Source organism: Sceloporus occidentalis, unplaced genomic scaffold (assembly GCF_023333645.1).
Source record: "Sceloporus occidentalis isolate IW3139 unplaced genomic scaffold, rSceOcc1.0.p SCAF_4, whole genome shotgun sequence".
In the NCBI taxonomy this organism is placed as follows: Eukaryota; Metazoa; Chordata; class Lepidosauria; order Squamata; family Phrynosomatidae; genus Sceloporus; species Sceloporus occidentalis.
This window is the reverse complement of record NW_028316984.1, coordinates 155283082-155300180: the sequence shown is the minus strand read 5'-3', so window position 1 is coordinate 155300180 and position 17099 is coordinate 155283082. Positions and strand designations below refer to the sequence as shown.

At 43.4% G+C, this 17099-nt stretch overlaps 1 long non-coding RNA gene across 1 annotated transcript; it reads right to left on the bottom strand.

Annotated features, from left to right (window-relative positions):
* Nucleotides 1-295: 295 nt before the first annotated feature.
* Nucleotides 296-15347, bottom strand: LOC149314881 (uncharacterized). The gene is made up of 3 exons (XR_016281146.1): nt 14754-15347; nt 14241-14424; nt 296-2343 (listed from the first exon to the last, which is right to left on the bottom strand). It is a non-coding gene; the product is annotated as an uncharacterized LOC149314881 (long non-coding RNA).
* Between the last annotated feature and the right edge of the window lie 1752 nt (nt 15348-17099).

The following is a 17099-nucleotide window of genomic DNA, read 5'->3' as shown; positions in this document are numbered from 1 at the left end:
TCTTTTAACAGTCCTTTAAGCATCTGGGTCTGAAGGCTCCTTTGCTTTAGAGTCACACCTACTCTTTGACCTCTTCAAAAAGAAGTCCTTGGTTTAGACAGGAGGACAGAACCACCTGGGATAGACTTTAAAGCTCGGAAGAAGCCAAGGAAAGGACTTCTGTATGTAATGATAACAATGACAACGGGCCAGAAGAAATCAATAATAATAATAATAATAATAATAATAATAATAATGGTTTTGAAGAAGTATTTTGACTAAAAAGAAAAAAAGTGTTGGGATATATATAGCAACTTTTCATACTGAGACCTTCTAGGGATATAAATGCATGTCAATGGTAGCTTTATTGCTTACTAACAGCCCTCCTCACTCCAGTTTACTAAGAGCATACCTCACCTTATGTCCCTTGAAAGATCTCCATTTTTATCTCTTTGTCTTGTGCTCCCTTGCATGCTAAAGGGAAACTTCCTTAAGAAGCATGGAGTCTAACTTTCTACTTCGTATTTTTTGCAGTAAGGCAAGCAAGACCAGTGTCTTCATACTCATGGTTTTTGCAAGTAAACTTGTTTTGATTTCACTCTGGCTAAAAAGATTCTAATTTGGGGACATATGGGCCGGGAGATATGTAGGCCTAGTTTTTCTTGCTCTGTTTTCCCTCTGCTGGTGAGATTAAACAAACTCTCCAATGAGGATCGGAATTGATTTCCAGTGGGAACTAGGGGCGTATACCTCGAATCAGGATTCGGAGCTTTTGGTAGTGGGAATGATCCCTACTTTTTTGAGTTTTCTAATGTATCTCAAGAAAGAAAATTCCAACAACAAAGAAGGTGCATTTCATGGGTGCCTTGGCTCCAAGTAGAAAGAAGGAGGGGATCACCTCCAGCGAAAGTTGAGGATCGGCTGAACTGAAATTCTAAATGATTGCAATGCTAGAAATTTGGGAACTGGAGGAAAGTTACAGTCGGGGCGGGATGGAGACCTTCATTTTGTCCAAATAAATAAATAATAAACTGCCTTCTGGGTCTACTTGAGCTCATCCAAGCTCCTTTCAGCATAAAGAGGCAAAAGATTGGTTTGCCTTTACATTTTAAAAAGAACAATAATAAATTCTTTTCCAAGTTGTGCCAAAATTTTTTTTTAAAAGGTCGGTTTGCCTTGCCAGTTTTTGGAATAAAAGGAAAGAGGGTTGGAGGGGAGAAGAGAGATGGAAGAAAGTAACTTTTTAAGATGGAGAGAATGTGGGAGCATTGTCCCAAGTCCCGATCCTGAGCTCAGTTAAGTTCCTTTCAGCAAGCAAAAGATTGGTTGCCTAGCCAATTTTTGAAATAAAAGAGAAGGGTTTGGGTTTTTTTTTCCTTTGGAAGGGGGGATGGCTCTTGTGAAACTTTTTTACACATGAGGAATTTCTCGTAATTTCGAATGGAAAGAAAGTGGGGCCAGAACGCATTCACGTGAATTCGCTAGTCCAGCTAATTTATGCAAATGCGAATTGCTTTCGAACTGGCTTCCCATTGCCAGAAGATAGCATGCCATTGCCCAAATTTGTGTGAGGTAGTCTATCACGCAATAACATTAAAACCCATGATTGTGTTCAGATTGCCATTGGATTATACTTCTAATTTCCCTTGGTCACATGGTGCATCTGAAAACGAGGACGATTTTGACCAGAAAGGAGACTCCAGTTCCTTAAACAGACATTTTTGGGGGGTGAGGGAAGAGAGATCCAGCTGCATCGGGAGTTATTTACCTGACTTTTCTGTTCGGAGCAAAGGGTCCAAATGGCACCCCAGGATGGCAAGTTCTTTTCAAATCCATAGGCGATCAGAGGAAAGGCACTCTGTGATTATTTGTTTGTTTGTTTATTTTTATTTCTTTTCTATGCCACCTTTCTCCCAAACAAAAAGGACTCAAGGCAGCTCATAATTTTTTTTAAAAAAGCAACATTTTAAAAAACTTTACAGGAAAACATTTACTGCAAGAGGGAGGAGGAGGAGGAAAAGAGACCCCAATAGAAACACAGGCGAAGTATTTTTGCTCCGTTTTACTTCTCCTCACCCCCAGGGATTGCAGTATGGAGACTGTTTTTGCCTGAGGCCTGCTTTTCCTCGACTATGAAATCGAGGTGACCAGGCGTCCTCCTTATCCGGGCCATGTCCTGCATTTCAACCTTCTGTCCAGGAGGAATTTCACAATGTCCTCCCTTTGGAGTATGACTATGAAGCATGAACTGACATGTATGTGAGTGTTGTAAGCTTTTCTTTGGTGAGGTCCTCCATTTTGATTGCCATGTCCTCCACTTTGCGGTATCTTGTCCTCCTTTGCGGTTAAGGACATCTGGTCACCCTGCAAGAAAACAGGTTCGCTGTTAAATAAAATGACCGCCCCCTTGAGACTCCTCCAAAAAAATCTGGAACCCTTGAATAATTTCAAAGAGTCTGTTTTAGCATCCGAAGGAAGCCAGGACTACCTTTGAGACCAACTGGGAAGAAGACATTCCTCACTGAAGAATTTCGGAGACGTCTGATGAGGTTCCACCAAAATCTCTTCTAGAAACGTCTTCCTCCCAGTCAGGCTCAAAGTCACTTTTTGACTTCCGACGACCCTTAAGGCGCTGAACCTATCAGAGGGTTTTCTTGGTAAGTTTCTTCAGAAAGGGGTCTGCCCTTCACATCCTCTAAGGCTGAGAAAGTATGACTTGTTGTCCATGTCCATGGAATCGGGTGTGGGTACATGTGTGCATTTTCAGGCATCAGTACCCATATACTGTATATGTATATACACGCATATATACACGTGCATATTTATATATACACACGGGCATATTCATACACACAGGCCGGGCGAGGGCCCCAAAACTTCTGAACCATCGCACTACACAACGGGACGGCGTCTCTTTTCATTCTTCGACAGTGAAAACGTGCTTTCCAGGTTTTTGTTCTACACACACACACACACACACACACACACACATCGTGTGTGTGTGTGTCCCAAGGATAATTTGGCCGGTGTGCACACACTCACACACATATTCTCTCTCTCTCTCTCTCTCTCTCTCTCTCTCTCACACACACACACACACACACACACACACACACATATAAACACACTCACTCTCTCACACACACACATGCATATATATATAGACATATAGGAGATATATAGATATAGATATAGTACTATAAGTAAAATAAGTACGTAATCTCCTGAGGATAACTTGGCGTGTGCGTACATACATACACACATATACGTGTGTGTGTGTATATATATAGAGAGAGAGATGGCTATAAATATATACACACATGCGTGTGTAATAATATGTGTGTGTGATGTATGCGTGTTTATGTATGCGTGTGCACGCATTCTTCCACAGTGAGAACCTTGTGTTCCAGGTTTTTGTTCTACATGCACACACACAAAGACATACACACACACACACACACACACACACAGAGGGAAATGTCCAATTAACAATTTGTAATCCGCTCTGATAGCCTTTTGGCTGAAGAGAGGGGTATAAATAAATAAATAATACAATACGGGTGTGTGTGTGTGTGTGTGTGTGTGTGTATGTATGTGTGTATATATATATATATATATATATATATATATATAGAGAGAGAGAGAGAGAGAGAGAGAGAGAGAGAGAGAGAGTGTTAGTTCTCGGCCCCTCCACTCTTGTCTCGGACGATGCACCCGTTCCCGCTTCGAGGTGTGGCTCTTCCCTTGGCTTCCTTTGGAGCCCTCCTCGGATGCTCTTCTTCTTCCTCGCAGCAAAGGAGCACCAGGAACCGCAAAACGGAGGACCCTCCAGCAAAATGGGAGGGTATGCCCTCATAAAAGCGACTAAACACTCGTATCAATATAAAGTCATGCTCCAAAAGGAGGACGTTTGGGAATTCCTCCTGGAGAGAAGGTTGAAATGGAGGACAGGCCCTGGAAAAGGAGGACCATGTCTAGTCCCATGTGGGACGTTCTTGAGAGGCACAGGAGCCAGAGGGGATTCTTTCCCTCCTCTTCTGAATCTGGGGGAGCCCAAGAAGGCTGCCCCCCACCCGAGCAGACCCAAACCCCTTTAACCGGTGGGCCTTCAAAACTTGACTGCTCCTCAGGGGCCCCCGAAGTCCTGTCTCTTCCCCTCACCCTTGGACTTCTGGGTCTTCACTGCCCCAGCTTTGCTGAGGACTAGCATCTTATTCGAGAGCCAGCCTGGCCTAGTGGTTGGAGCTTTGGACTCGGGTCTGGAGACCAGGGTTTCTGATATGCACTTTTTTACATGTTAGATAGTCAGCTAGACAACTAGAGGGCTCGTACAGACAGGCCAAAATAAAGCTGCTTCGGATCACTGTGGAGGTATGCTGTTTCAATGGCACACTGTCACCATATATCCGAAACAATAAACAATGCTGAGCCTTTCATTTCCACCAGAGCTAACTGGTTTGAGCGTTGGACTGAGACTCAGGAGACCAAGGTCTGTTTCCAGGCTCGGCTATAAAACCCACTGAGTGACTTTGGGCCAAGTCACACTCTCTCAGCTTCAGGAGAAGGCCATGGAAAACCTCCTCTGAGCAAACCGTGCCAAGAAAACCCCATGACAGGGTCGTCTTAGGGTCGCCACAAGTCGGAAACGACTACAAGTCCCACAAGAACACCAAAAGCAGCTTCTTCTACCCGTAGGGGCCAAAGAGGAGGCAGGGAGAAGGGGAAGGTTGGGAGCAAAGGCAGCCTCATAGTTTTTTGTGGGTTTTTCGGGCTATGCGGTCATGCTCTAGAAGAGTTTACTTCTGACGTTTCGCCAGCATCTGTGGCTGGCATCTTCAGGCAGCCTCCTTTCCAGGGTCTTCGGGCGCCGACTCACGCAGAGATACACCAGTTTCCTCTTAGGATCGCATTCTTCCCTTCCCAAACATTGTGTCGAAGCTGCCTTGAAGCTGGAGGCTTGTAGCCTTTTCTTGAGCTGATCAAGCGGAGGGCAAGGGACTTTCCTCACCAATTGCCTCCATCTGATCCAATGGAGGTTCCTTACTAGCCAGGGAGCCAGCAGATCCCAAAGTTGGACCCAGGGGGAAAAAAAACCCAAGGAAGCCTGTGTAGTTTCAACGCCATCTTCTCTTTGCACGACTCCCACTTCTGCATTTTATCCCCTCTGTTTTTTGAGCAACACTTTAGAGACACCCTTAAAAACGTAGGAATTGCCCTTTCTAAAGCCAACTTCTCCTGGAGGAAAAAAAATACTAATGGGAAGTGGGTTTCATTGTCACCATCACGCTGAAAAACCTTTGATTTAAGTACAAACTCAACAAGGGCGGCGCTGAAAAGGCTAGAAATTCGTGTCCACTTTTAAGCAGAACCGAGTTGGGGGAGAAAGTATTTTCAGCGTGGAAATGAATTCCGTCCCAAAACAACAGTGCAAACCTTAGTCCTTTATTCAGAAGCGACTTCTGCTTATGTTGTGAGTGAGGAAACTTGTTACCGGAATTATTCAGGATTATAATCCGAAATTTTGAAAGGAAAACGGTCCTAATCCCAATCATTTCATTGAAACCTATTTCCCAGTTATTTTATTTCGAGTAACTTTCTTTAGGCTGGGATTTCTGGCATTCAGTATACTTTTACTTGGAAATAACTTCTTGTAGCTTTGACTGTTTTATAATGCTTGCTTACTCAAAAGGAGTGTCACTGTATTCAATTGAGAGTTACTCCTTGTAGTACGCTTGCATGGGAGTTGGGCCTTATTTGGAAATTAATGCTCCTTAAATTAAGAGGGCTTTATAATAAAACAAATCAAAAATGTTTAGGGTCAGGATATTAGTTTAAACCATACTCTCCTTATGGGGAAAAAGAAAAAAAGGAAAATGACCATAATACTTAAGACACCTGTTTGTCTCGGAGTTGGTACTTTTTCGGTCTATATGTTCGCTAACATTCAAGAAGATCACACTTAACTCTCGGAAAATATTGTTATTTCATTTAAATGGGGGAAATTGGACTCCCGCGAGTTAGATCTGTGTTTTTTAGGGCTGGGATGGAAATTGGACTGACACCACTTTGCACTTTAACAATCGGATTTCGTCAGGGTACAAGTTGTTTGTTTAACCCGACAGCTCCGTGCACCCCGTCGCACGCTTTACACACTCATTAAAACGATTATTCACGACCTGTCGAGTGTTTTCTAGTTCATTCACAGGAAAGACTTAGTGCTATAGGATCCAAGCCGCAGACCGTCCTCTGCACGACGTCTGAGGCGCTGCTATCCCCCTGCTGCGCATCACTACTACTACTACTACTATTATTATTATTATTAGCAAAAATAAAATAAAAGAATACCCCCCACACAGAAACCCTCAATGCGATTTAGAGATGTAGGTCAATTTACCTCTAAGGCCCTTATCACAGAAATCTGATCTGGAGAGGGCAGACTTGATTTGAGTTCGGGAAACTCTCCTTGACATTTAAGTGACATTTAAACCAATAAGTTTCCATTAGGATCGGGGCCTACAACCTCGGCCCAAAGTCGGTTTGCAAAGCCGATCCTGAGCAGGTTTGGCCAGAAATCAGGCCCCATTTCCAACAGGATGTAACTTCCAAATTATCTGGGTTTAAGATTTCTTGGATGCTGCTTGTCCCAGCGACTCCGATAGACCTGACCTAGGGTCCCCCCTCTCTCTCTTTTGGAGATAGCTTTTGACAGCTCCGCGGGACACTAAACAAACGCCCTGGAGTGACTCCATTTCCCAACTTTTTCAGCGAACTATAAAGCTTGGGTTGGAGCTGAAGCAGAAGAATGAAGGGCTGGGGGAAATGATCCCTAGGCTAAACCGATCAGTCAGTCTCTCCCTCCCCCCCCCCCGGACTACTAGGAAAACTTTACCCCCCAAATATAGTCGGTTCTACATTTGCAGACATGTAGGAAAGAAGAGCAAACTGATGGAAGAATGTCAAACTTACTCCCAAACACTGATAAAGGAATAGGAGACTATCCATAGTTTCTAGGGATACTATCCATGTTCCAACGCTTGGGACCCGATGTGGACTTTGGGGAGTGGGGAGCCTCATTGAACTCATGTATTTGCTCCGGAGTAAAAACATGCAAGCAGTCGGGCTGCATTAGCACTGCAGGAATAGTCCGGTTTGACACGGCTTTAACTGCCATGGCTCAGTGCTATGGGATTCTGGGAATAGTAGTAGGTTTGTGGCACCAGAGCGAAGCTAACAATCCCAGAATTCCATAACATTGAGCCGTGGCAGTTAAAGCCCTGTCAAGCCGGATTATTCCTGCAGAGCGGTTGCAGCCATTGACAACTCCATAATATGAAGTTTTCTTCTTTCCTTTCCCGCAAAGAACGTCAAATAGAAACGCCTTGGTGAACGCCTAGGAGAGTTGTTGTTGTTGTTGTTGTTGTTGTTGTATCGTCGGGGCCTATCTCGAGCCTGAGACAGTTTACATGGAAGTCAGGCCACTTGAAAAGGAACCCAGTGCTCTGGTGAATTTTACAGGCATTTGCAAAAACTGGTATTTCACAAGGCCTTTCTTTCCAAAGGTAAAAACGTTAACTTGAAGCCAATGGATTCGGAGATTAAGGAAGATTTGGTTCTACAGGAACCAAGTGTTTTCACTGCTTATAAGGAAGCAAGCTGTTGGCTGGGATGGAACCCTTTCCCACTTTTGGAGAGGACTGATTGGACCCAGATCCATTAGAAAAACTAAAATACATTCCCAACTCACTCCTAGATAATACCGCCTGGCAAACAGAGCCTATGCATTTGAATATGTGTGTGTGTGTGTGTGTACATGCACATTACACGCACAGAATGTATGTCTAGGCCCAAATCTAACCGCCAGTCCCAACTGGAGTAAACCCATTGAAACAATAGGATAACTTGTCTCTCCGCAATTGTTTCCATGGGTTTTCTATGAGACTAGCAGTTGGAACTAGGCAGGATAAAAACAGAGAGAGGGCCATGTCTTTTGAGTTTTGTTTAAGAGAGATATATTCCTTTATTAAAAAAACTGAGGAGGAAAAGGAAAGCAAGCAGGCGTATGAGCTGTTGGTGAAAACTTGCAAGAATTAGCGGCTCTCCTTCGGGTTGTTTCTCTGCAACGGCCTTTCCTTTCCCCGACATCAACTCTCCAGGATAATCTCCAGACAAAAGAGACCGAAATCTGTACGGTAAAGGCTTCAAAGTGGACCCAAAGAAACAACACCGATCGATCAAGAAGGTACCCAGCGCTTGTTCTATTGATGGAGACGCGATCGATATATATATATATATATATATATATATATATATATATAGCCTCTCCGAGAACGTGTCTCTAGGTCAAGCTTAGGCGTGGAAAGTCAGAGTTTGTTTTAATCAGCCAAAAAGTAAAATAAAATACAACAGGAGAATGCTGTGTTTTTTGTTTTGTTTTTTTGCTCCTGGTTGCAAACTGGGAGGGGGAAAAAAACACAAACACAACACAAACAACAACTAGGAAGGGGGAGGCTAGACTTTCCACACAAAACTTTAGTGCATTGGAATAAACTGTGGGAGAAGAAGTCAAAGGATTATTTGACAATTGCAGTGGAAAATATAAAATAGTTCTTCCCTTCCTTCCTTCCTTCCTTCCTTCCTTCCTTCCTTCTTTCCATCTGATAATAGACCTTTGCGGGGAAAATTGTCTTCTGGAAATGGACGGATATTTTGCCCTTGATGTATTTATTTCATCCCTTCCTCCCTTCCTTTTCTTCCTTCTTAACCTAAAATAATAAGGCTTGGAAATATAACTGCACTGTGCATTTAGACCTGGTTTTTTTTTTACCTCGTGGGTCTCTTAAAGTGATCTTTAGACTTCCAGTCTTAACAGAAGATCAAAAAATCTCGATTAAAAAGATTCAGTAATCTGTGTTTTCTTCCTAACAGAAGATAGAGGAGCCCTGTGTGCGGAAAAAAGAACTGTAAACTCTGCGCGAATAAAAACTCTAGAAAAAGAAACCTAACTATAATCTATTTTTTTAAAAATTATTTTCTAGAAGAAGAAGAAAAAACCCCACAAGTTTAATAGGGTTGTTTCCCATCTTTTCCCTGCTATCTCCGATTTCACATGATCGATCAGGTGAAATGCTTTCGACTTTTCCCGCAATAGGAAAGGAGCTTTCAAGGAAGAAAGGCAAAACTATGCCCTGGCTTTTCTTCTGCTTTGAGCCTATGAACAGCCCCGAAGTCTAGAGAGAGATTCTGGAGGGGAACCCCCCCCCCAAAAAAAAACATAAACAAACAAAAAAAGCAAACAAACCCACCTATTTCTCAAACCCCCCCCCCCCAAAAAAAAACAGCAGAGACTTAAATGAAGCCGTTCTCCTGTTCCTAGGAGGATAGACCCAAAATGTTAAAATGTGGCTGAAGCAAAAGAATTTTGCCACAAGATTTTCTTTCTTTATTTGGGCCAGCCAACCCCTGCCTATTATTATTATTATTATTATTATTATTATTATTATTGCAAGGACCCAATTTCATCTGAGATCCACGGATGGACTGGTATATAACATAATGTAATACAGCATTTTTGTCCATAGTATATTCTTCTCCTGTATAGTGCAGATTAAATAAAGGCCAAGACTCAGGAGGAGAAAACAAGACGAAAACTTTCAATGAACAGACATGATCTTTGGGAAACATGAATTTCAACCAAAGATTTTGGGCTAGTTTCGTGCCCAAGGACCTGACTGGACCCCAAATGAAGCGTCTTTACTAAACAAGCCTATCTAAGGTCCAAAACAAACCGCAGAAATAATCCAGTTTGAGGCCGCTTTAACTGCCCTTTGGCTCAGTGCTAGGGAATCCTGGGAATTTATTGCGGCACCAGAGCTCTCTGACAGAGATGGCTAAATGCTTCACAAAACTATAATTCCCAGAATTCCCTTGCATTGAGTCAGGGCAGTTATAGCAGTCTCAGAATGGATTGTTTCTGCAGTGCGTTTTGGACCTATGTCTACTCAGAAGTAAGTGCCACTGAACGTATTTCCAGAGAAGTGTGCAAACTAGACTGGCAGCCTTGGAGTCTCACTGTTTTCCTTCCGTGAAAGATATTGGCGTTCTTTGTGAAAATGAAATTAATAAGATTTTCCATACACACACACACACACATACTGTGTGTGTGTGTGTTGTACTATATTGTATTGTATTGTATATAATTGTATATAATTGCTTGCGTTTCCCTGGAGGGTGTCCATTGCACTAACCCAAAGCAATTTCAATAGTTGTTTGCTAAGGTTTGGTGGGATGGGAGAGTGTTGCCCCTAAAATCAACACAGATCTCAGATTGTGCTTCAAAGGCATTTAAGGACTGAGATCGAAAAGTGATTCATTTTAATAAACCTAGTAATTCTCTTATAGGCATGTTCAGTACCTATGAAGAGTAATTCTCTTAGGCATATTCAGTACGTTTATGTATATATTTTCATAGACTTTTACTGATTACGGGTTCCTCTGAAAATAATCCATATTCACAAATGGGAGTTTACTGATCCCCCCTTCTTTTCGACCCTACCTTAAAATAAACTTTGTTTATATATATAGAGATTTCTCTCTCTCTCTCTCTCTCTCTCTCTCTTTTCCACTTCCCAGGGGACATTCCCTGCTTTCCTCCCTCGTGTTTACCTTGTATGATTGTTACCAGTTCAGGCCTGCGAGGAACCTGGAGTGCGGGGCTGCCTGGGTTTGTGTAACCTGTTCTCACGTTGTTGTCATGGAAACACAAAGTAAAACCTCCCACCACGCTTTGGGTTGCCTTAGTGGTGGGAGGGCAGGGAGGCTCCGACTCTCCTCCAGGTTTTGCTCTACACACTGAAGCCCAAGGGGTGGCAATCACTGCTTGCCACTAACAACAACAACAACAACAACAACAGCAACAGATTTATTTAGCAGCACTCCCTCCTCAGCCTTCGGGGCTCCTCTTGAATTGAGAGCAACAAGGTTTAAAGTGGGCTGCAGGTTACGCAACCCCACTGAATACCCTCTCAGACTTTGCCTGGAGGATATAGTAATGTGGCACAGGAACCGAGCCTAGATCTGAATCCAGATTGAACCAGGCTCAGAGCAGACCCATTGAAAACCGCGAGGTTTAGATTAGTCAGGACTAAGATGTGCCATTAATTCTAATTGGTCTTTTTCTATCCCTGACTAATATCCAATGGAGATCCACTGAAATCCGTGGGGCTTAAATTGGACTAAGATGTGCCATTAATTCCAACCAGTCTTCTTTATCCCTGTCTAATATCCAATGGATTTCCATAACGCTTCTGGCCTAGCTGAAACCAGATTTAACCATGCTCAGAGTAGACCCATTGAAACCCAAGGGGTTTAAATTGGACTGAGATGTGTCATTAAAGCCAACCAGTCTTCTTCTGGCCCTGTCTAATATCCTATGGAGTTCCAGAACAGCTTGGTTGAATTAGATTTCCTTCTTCGAGATAACAGGGGGAGGAAAGCCTTTGGACATCTCTCTAACTGCATTCCACTCGTCGTACCCCATCCCACTCCACCGCCAGAAACAAAACCCACAGTGAAGCCCTGAACAATCCAAAGCAAACACTAATGATAGATAGATCCCGATAGATAGATACGGATATAGGCAAACATGGCCATGGAGAAAGATTTCTATGTGAGTCTAACTTCGTAGCGTCTGAAAACTGGCCATGTGTGCATCTATATGGAGGGCGGGGATGGAGAGGAGGGGGGGATGAGCCGTTTTGGGTTTCTTGAGCATGACAACAGCGCCCTCTTCTTGCACGATAAAAAAGAGCAGGAGCACACATTGAGTTAAAAACACACTGGGGGGAAACACTTTAAGGTGGGATGCATTCCACGTGCATCCACTCCACCAGCCATTTCGGCCTCCAGCTCCCTCTCCCTAAATTTACAAACGACTTAGGTCAACCAGCACCGGAGAGGTGGTGACCAACGTGTAGCATTCACGAGGAGAGAGATGAAGTGACCAAAACTAGAATGACTTTTTTCTTTCCTTTTTTGCTCAGATGCTTTCTTTACCATCGGCCTCTCCTAACACTAAATGAACCCATTTATCCTACAAGCCGATCTCTTGGAAAGACATCTTCAATGGGTCCACTGTCTCACACTGCTGCCAATGTCATTGTATATATACATTGCTCTGAGAGAAAGAGAGAGGGGAAGGAGGATGGCGTTCACCCTCTTTCCTCTTCCTGCAAGAGGAGATAAACCTTGCAGCACTTCGTTACCGACGGCTCTGATTGCGTTCAGCAGGTGTTTTATCTTCCCTGCATTTGGGTCGCTCAAATTGGTGTATTAACAATTAATTATTTTCTTGAGATTACAAATGACAGGAACAGGGGAATTAGGGGACAAGATCATTTACAGAGTGGTGAGCAAGGTATTGTTCGCCTCCTTGCTTCCCCTTACCTGTCCATTAAGGCTCAACTTTTAACTGTTTCAAGAAGAGTTATTGTAGCAGTTTTTAGATTAACTGAGAGAGAAAAAGTTGTAGCATAAGCTTTGGCAGACCGAGTCCACCAAAGTCATCCCATTGTGGGAGAAAGGTGGGATATAACCCCTTGAAATAAAATATGAACAAATAAATCTCCCCATACATCTGATGACATAAAGCTTATACTACAGACTTCTTTCTCTCCATTAGCCTCAAATGTGCTACAATATTACTTTGCATACTGATCCAAACTAATTTTAATTTGCATTTTAAGATGAGTTTGTCAAAAGCCAAGGAGAAGAGGAAGAGGAGCATCACCCCCCACCACCACCACCAGCACCATTGTCATGGTTTCCAAAAGAACTAACTCCAAAACTTAGATGTGGTCGATACTCAATTTGTGATCCACAATACAAATAAACCCATTATTTGGCTACAGCCTGGGCTCCATCTCCTGCATTGCATTCCTATCAGTATGAAGAACTCAGAGGTTCTGCTCTGCTCAGTGGAGCTGACTCCCAAGAGCGAATTGTAGACCTAGGCCCAGCCCCCAATGGAGCCTGTTTACAAATAACTATGTTTAGGAAAGCTCAGCCTCAAGTGCAGGTATATCCTTTCCAGTAAATGCCTACTAAGCAGCAGCAGTGCAGCCTTGTACATGCCCCTTCAGAGCTAAGCCCCACAGTTTTCAACAAGGCCCAGTCCTTATTATTGAATGGGACCATTTGTCAGTGGGGCTTTCTTGTGAATAAACATACTTTGGAGTTCCAATGGAGGCTGAGGCAGGACACCAGAAGGTTTTCCTTCAGGAAAACGTGCATCACAATCCATCCCAAATGAAATACAAGAGACCAATCCTAGTCATGTCTCCTCAGGAGTAAATTCCCAATGGGATTTACTCATCATGAGGCTGTATATGATTTCAGCACAAATCCCAGTCATTTCTTTGGTCAAGGATTAAGAAATTCATACTTGTCTCTCACCTAAAGGACAAGGAACTGGAAGTGATACCTTCTCCTGGGCCACAGTCATACTTAATGCTGATGAAACTGTTTTATCGTTCAACAACAGCAACCTAAAATATGAAATCATAGCCGCTTGGAAGTGTTTTCTGGACTGTTAATCTCCCATAGCTGGATTAACTATCTAGAATCAAGAATGTCTTTCTTTTGCAACAATAGCAAGTATCTTTCTTTTCTTTTCTCGATATGACTAGACCATTTGAAAGTGAAATGGGGAGACACTGTAAAACAATTTGTGCAAAACTTTTGCGCAAACTGCAGTGAAACATCAATAACAAAAGGAAAGGCATATGGCCGGATTGCAAAACAAGAAGAACCTGCATTCCCCCTCATTTCCTTTAATTAGAAAAAATAGGCTTCCTTAGATAAAGTTCTAAAAAATATTGTTTAACTGAAGAGACAGCCAAGAAAATCCAGTGAAAGGTTCGCCTTATGGTCGCCATAAATCAGAAACGACTTGAAGACAAACAACAAGAACAATAACAACAACAAAATCTGCTAGTAATCCCAGTGGGCCTACCAATTCTCAACTTTGCCTGGATCTGTATTTTATGCTGCATTTATCCTGGATGCAATATAACGCTTAATGTTAGGGTAAAAGAGAGGCTGCATGAAACCTTCCCTTTAATGCATCCGACTGAATCAGAAGACAGAAAGAAAGGAAACCAATCGAGAAAGACCGAAAATCCGAAAGGAATGCCAAAGAAAGTTGTCATGAGAAGAGTAAAAGAAGGTGCGAGTGGAGAGAAAATGTTTTAAAATCTTGCACTCACCAAGTCGGGAAAAAGCTTGAAGATCCAGGAGACCGAGCAGATGGGATTCCCGAGGTTCTCCTTTCGGTCCGCCGCAGGTGCTTCTCTCCCCCAAAGGTTTCCAAAGACAAAGGATTTCAGAGGCCTCTTTCTCGCCTTCTCCTTGGGAAATCGCGCCAGGGCTTCCTCCTTCTTGCCACTTGTTCTGAGGGCAAGGGAGAAGAGGAAGGCATTTAATCCGCCACCGGGGTTATTTTTTTTAAATCTAAAAGAAAAAGGACACAGGAGGGACTAATAATAATAATAATAATAATAATAATAATAATAATAATAATAATAGGAAACTTTGCACCTTGCATACTCAGGAATCTGGGAATGTGGATTATTATTTGCCTGGACGTGTGTGCGGGTGAGGAGAGCTGGGGGTGATGGGACACCCCAGATGGAAGGGGTTCCCCTCTGCTTTCTTCTGGGGGGCAGCTATTGGGGGAGAGAAGTGGGTGCCATGTATTGACTGCCTAGAAGTTGACTTACCCGGCGTCCTGGATGGCTTGCGTGGGTCTTCCAACGGCTCTTTCTTTCTCTCTCGTCTGTCTGCTGTGAAATCGTGGAAACGGAGTCTCCTCCGGTGAGGCGGTAGGGAATGCCAGGAACTCCGCCCTCTGGGCACGGTCCTCCCAAGCCAGCCAAAAGACCCACCACCACCCCCGGCCTATGCTTTTCTTTCCCCCCTTTCAAGGAATCAGACAAACCCAGCCTTCTAGCTTCACCTCTCGCTAAAGCCGGAGAGCTCCGCCACTTGGCCCATTCCCTTGCCTTGGTGCGCAAAAGCCCTGAATCTCTCTACTCAACTCCAATGGGCCCTTTGGCAGGAGAGCTTCCCACTCCAATGGGCCCTGCCTCCCAAGCACCCACCCAAAGCCACCTTCTTCATGGCAGGCGGACCTGGCTTCCAGAGAAAGGAGGCGAAGTAAGGTGGAAGGACCCGATCACCATCCCCTGCAGAAACACACAGCGAGGAGGGGAAAAGACGCCTTCATTCATATGCAAATAGATCCACTAAAATGAGAAGCTCACCGGCAAAAAGAAGAAAAGAAAAAGAAAAAGAAAGTAGAAGGAATGATTCCTGTCCCGGTGCATAGAGGAGGACTAGTGGCACCTAATGTAGGATAGATTAAAAAAAAATATTTTTTTCAGTCTATCCCACATTAGGTGCCAGTAGTCCTCTTCTTTGCACCGGGACAGGAATAATCCAGGATTCCTCCCACTTTCTTTTTCCTTTTTCCTGAATAAGAACTTGAATATCTCTGCCCTGGAAAAAGCTGAGTGAGGAGTTTATTAAACTTTTTCCTTACTCAGTTTTTTTTTTTTTCTCCAGGGCAGAGATATTCAGGTTGATTCAGTTTGGAGAAGAAGTGGGTTAAAACTACCGGAGTTTTAAAAAAGGAAGGGAGGGGAGAGAAAGAGAAAGAGAGGGTGCTCAGGAAGGTCAAGTTCGCCTAGAGAGCAAAGCCATCAAAAGAAAGAAAGAAAAAATAGGAGCATGGTTTTATCGTTTTAAACAAAACGGGCTTTTCGGGTGTGTTTGTTTTTTAAAAAATAAAATAAAATTCCGTATTTAGCTAACACTTTTGAGGAACACGCTGGACCCTGCTCAAAGCTTAGTCTAGAAAGGCTGCTCTGTCACATCAGTCTCTGCACCAAACCAGTCCTCCTTCTCACCCTCCGATCCTAAACCCTTTCTTCTTTTTTTGCCCCACGCCCATCATCATCATCATCATCATCATCAAGACTCTCGTTGTTTTCAGCATCAACTTTTTCACAGGCTAGGTAGCACTTTTTTCAGACTGAATGTGAGCAAGACACTATTTTAAGACCCCCGGGAGTGGTTTCTGAGTAAACACACCTACTAGACTCTTGGACTCAGAATCAGGGTCTTGACTTCCAGATTTTAGGAAGGAAGGTCACCCAATATGCTTCGGGATCCTTCAAGCATTACGACTGAACAACTTTACAGTTCAAGGCTTCTTTTTTAAGAGGCTCGTGGCTTTGGTTTTCTTTCCTTGTCCCTACGAGCTTTCAGAGAGCAGAGAGACATTGAAGCACATCCAAGTACAGACTTCCACATTTAAGCAAATCCAAGTATAGACTATATACAGTATATATATTCGTATATATATATATATATTATCGCTCAATTTCCCCTATCCTGCCGTAAAATATTAAAAGCAACTTAGATCCACAAAAGTTATCTATAACACCGGCGCTATGAAATACTCCTGCTGTTGTCAACTATGACGGACACCGCGAGCGATGCACCTTTCAGAACTTCATCAGTATTATTTTAATCTTAAACCTTAATTTGAAAGTCAAGTACTGGGGATGCTTATCGCCCTCTCTGTCGTGGTTTAGCCTGTGAAGGAGAAGGCCCAGTATCTAAGCCACACAGATGGCCCGGCCGATCGGTCGGATAAGATGCAGGAGGGAATGAAAGAGAAAGTCGGGGGTTCGGGTGGTCCCTGTTGGAGTGCTTTGGAAAATCCCATGAGCCACTGGGGTGAAAACCCAAACCAAGGGTTTTGCCAGACAAAGTAAAAATAAATAAATAAATGTCGAGGCTGGAGAAGACCTGAACTCTGGCTCTGTCTTTCTTTTCGTGCCACCGCCATCCTTGGAACCAAAGCAATCCCAGTTGCTGACAGATCAGACAGAACTCCTGCTCTTCCCTGGAGCTGCCTTATCCTTTCCTTTCCTCACCCTCCAAGGAAAAAGAAAACAAAGAAAGGTTGAGGGACACTTGGGGCTTGCATCTGCATTGCAAAAATAATCTGGTTTGACCCCGCTCTAACTGCCCTGGCTCAAGGCGATGGAATTCTGGGA